This window comes from Chaetura pelagica, unplaced genomic scaffold, assembly GCF_000747805.2.
Source record: "Chaetura pelagica isolate M959 unplaced genomic scaffold, ChaPel_1.0 scaffold642, whole genome shotgun sequence".
Lineage (NCBI taxonomy): Eukaryota > Metazoa > Chordata > Aves > Apodiformes > Apodidae > Chaetura > Chaetura pelagica.
Window position 1 is genome coordinate 417,324 of NW_009952704.1, and position 4,240 is coordinate 421,563.

The following is a 4,240-nucleotide window of genomic DNA, read 5'->3' on the forward strand; positions in this document are numbered from 1 at the left end:
ACAATACATATGCCACCAGTAAATTTTTTCCTTTTTAACTCTTAAGAAGCTTTTTTTTAAATGGATCAATTATCCTATTTCATTTGCTCTCCTATGCTCAAATTAGCACAGATTCAGAGGTGGCTACTTGCAGAGGTATAACAGTTATATCAACTATGAGCTTTGGATTGCTTTACTGTCAAATTCAGTGGGAAAGAAGACTTTTAGAGTGCTGTTACCCACTCAGAGGTAATACCAGCTTAAGCAGACTTCTCATCTCACTTTTTTGTCACCCAGGCCCTTCCCTTGGTTATGCCAACATAACTGCTTTTTGGCCATGTAGGTGAACTGATTGGGGGTGTGACCTAGCTAAAAAGTAACTCTCCTCCTCCTCTCGATCACAAAAGCAGGGGAGGGATTCTACACAGACCAGTTGCCAAAAACACGCCCAGCTGCACTCCAACAGAAATCTGCTCAAGCACAATGCTGGGGTGGTTTGGGGACAGGAAATGTTTAAGCCAAGTCTATACACAAGAAAACACACTCAGCACAACCAGAATGTGCAATGCACCCTCAGCTACATTACATCTGCTCTCTGGTCCCAGTCAGGAAAGAATGTGCTACAGACAGAGAATGCCAAAGTGCCTCTCTACTGCCAGCAAACAGATGGGGGGAAGGGGGGAAAGCAACAAGCTTTTCAAATTATTTTACAACAATGGCTGCCTCGTAAGTTCAACAGCAAAATGTGCAAAACATATAATTTGTTTTCATACGTAAGCTGTAAGAGAGTCAACTCCAATTACATTACCATTAGCTGGTAAATTTTCAGAAAGCATCACTACACAGCACTGTGACTCAGTTTTCCTTTTTTTTTTCTTAGCTGTACTCTTTCTGCTTGTTTCAAGAGTATACACTTCATGCCAGCATGTACTACTGACAAAGCAGAGGTTTTACAAAGGAGGTATGAGACCAGTTCAAAACTCCCAACCTATGTCCCCTGACACCTTTATAAAGCACAGCAAAGAGCTGAAACTGTGAAAAAAAAACATTTAAAAATAATTCAAAAAACCAAGAACAAAACAAAAAAACCAAAACCAACAACAGCAACAAAAAACCCTGACAATTTCTACAAGTTTTATTATGTTATGTCCAAATCAGAATCAGCACAAATTTGCTGCTGCAGAATTGTTAATACATAATAAAGCATTAGAGGATCAACGAGTAAACCACACTTGGCTGACAACTAAGCAAGAAGAGATTCAGAATATAGAAGTGTGAGGTAGGAAGACATACACTGACATCCATTTAACAAAAACTATTTTAAAAAAATTAAAATTAAGTGAGTTTGTCTTGCCTTTCAAGGAAAAATAATCAAGAAAACCTTCTAATCTATGAAAGAAGTTGGTTGTCTGGGCTTGTAATCAGAAACACAAAGTTAACGTCTTTCTGTTAACAGGGGAGAGAGGTAAGGGAAGACAGGACACAGCCAATAGAACAACTTTCAAAAAAGATCCTTCTGCAAGGGGCCTGAAAAATGTTGTGCTACCAGGAACACACCAATGTAATGTGTAGAGTTCCTAGTCTACCTAACAAGCAAATATCTAGAGGGAAGTCAAAAGAGTGACCCACTTATAAACTGGCTTTAAACCCATGATTACAAGGGAAGAGGGAGAGGAAGTTAGTTTCTGGTAACAAAACATGTATTTTATGTAGAAACATACCTGATTGAATGTGATTTCAGTGTTAATTATGCTGCTTGTCTTCTTAAGGGAATAGGGATGGACATACAGAGCATCCCTCCCCTTCCATTTTCTTTTTTCAGAATATCAACCCTTAGCAACTACAGCAGTTAGGCTGAGCTAAATTAAGGCATACTACAAAAATATCTGTTGATCGTCACCATTAACTAATTCTCTGACCTACAGACAATTCTAGAAATGGCTGGAAGTAACTCAGGATAAATGTATCTGGCAGTCAATTAGAAGGACTCCAGTCTTATTTATCTCAGGTCTCTCATTTGCCCCTCCCGAAAACTCAGCTGACTTCTCAAACATTCCCAAAAGATCTTGGAACTGACAAGGTCACTTTAAGCTAAAAGAAGCCTCACAGCTCACCAAACAAACCATGCATTTGGAATGGAAACTGTTTGTCATTTAATGACCATATCCATGACTAAACTGAGTTACAGTGATTATTCAAACACGAAAAAAAATTGAGTCAGCTGAGCACATCACAAAAAAATCTAATTCTATTTAAAATACCATATTTGAACACATACTCCACTTGTTTGTATGAACTCTGTGATAAAAAGGCATTTAACCTTTCATACAAGCACACAGAAGAAGCTGTTCCTTATACATTTACTTCTATAGTTCCAGAACTAATGTGACAACAGTGGAATGGAAGATGTACGGTCAAAACACGACGTTATACAGTTTAGCCCATATCCTTCTTCCACAAAGTAATTATTGTATCAACATAAAAATTTATAATGTTGAACATTAGGACAAGCATTGCATAATTTTAAGCTGCCATATTTCCTTCTCCTCATTCCTCACTTTCAGTTGGTTTAATTTTCCAAAGAAACTTAAAATGGTTCTACTTCCCAACCATATAGTGTAGGATCCTAGTTTTGTCAAGCCTGTTTGCAAGAGAGCTAAACCTTACAAAGTGCTTTCAGTGCAAATCCAGATGCTTGCGAAACCACTTCTTAAACAAGAGAAAAGGTGCAGAACAGCACATGTGCAGCAGCACTGGCCATGAGGCAGATATGTCACCAACAGAACAAAGATTAAGAACAGAAGTTTAACTATACATTTCCACACCCTTCGCAAGAGAAAAGATTTGACTGCTTACCAGTAATGGTGCAGGCATCTCTGTACTCTCTGTAGTCTGGCACATCATCTTCCACTGCTTCACTCACATAGTGCTCTTCGTGAATGCCTGTGTCACAGGCTAGGACTGCATGATTCGACGGCTCCAAAGGAGGCACAGTGGCGGCCAAAGTACAGTCGTGGAAAGCTGTGGCGTCCAGCTTGGCAGGTTTCACAGGGTTGTACAAACTGCCATCAGGGGGACCAGCACTGGAGACTGGGTCTGGCTGGCAGAAACGGACCTCTTTCTCTTTACTAGAGTTGCCTTCAAGAAGTCTGCAAAACACAAAAGAAACAAACATTCAATTGAAGCCATTCCAAACAGCATAAATCAGAACAGACAGTTTTCTTTTCCTTAAGTATTAGTTTAACCTGACAACATGCAGACAGGCTACACATCACTGGTTGATTTACTCATACTTTAATAACATCATCATTTGAAATTGACTGAATAGAAAGAATATAAAAAATATATATTATATATATATATAATATATATAATATAGAAAGAATTAAAAAATTGTTAGGATCCTATACTAAAATGCTGCTAGGCTTTTCCTCTCCACTGGGACACCTCACACAGCACAGCCCTTCCTGCCAGGCTGCCAGCTGGCATCTTTGCTCCCTTTACAAAAGTGCACAACACAGCTCAAGGTGCACTGGGTAAGGGGGTGTCTGCTTACTAGGGCTGAAGCACTGGGGAGCAGCAAACAGAGAACAAAGCCCCTAAAAAGACAGATATTGGTGCCCTCAGTGAGATTAAATTGGCCAGAGAAGGAATGAAGATGAGCAACTCCTATCCAAAAACTTCACTGAACCTTATGGATAATGGTCCAAAGGCACTGCAACAATTGGTGGTATGGTGCTCTTTTAGCTATCAGCAGTGTAAGAGAAGATGCAAATACTCATTACTGCTAGAAAAGGAAAATAAAATCACAAGATTGCAAAAGAACAGGTTTGTGAATGGACTTGAAAGGCAGGAAAAAGAGACTTTATTAATGCAGTAGTTAAAAGGCTTAAGCAGCTGAGGAACAGGCCACACAGGAGCATGCAGACTACATGGGAAAAGCAGAAAGACAGCCAGCAAGAAGACACAAATGCACAGCCTACAAGCAGGTGGGGATGCAACTCAATATGCAAATGCAACAAGAGGACATGCTCTGCTCAGTATGTAATTGAAAACTAGAAATACAAGTTTTCTGGAGAATCCTACAAACGAGTTTATCTTTATCTGGACATGTTCCTAGAGATTAATCTAATTTTGCTGTTAAAGTTATACTCAGGGTTTTGACATCACATTTTTTGGCATTTCTAGCAAATGGCATTATTGTTTCGCCGAAATATGACAGTATTTCTAGAATCTCATTGCAAAATTAAAACCTCTTTCC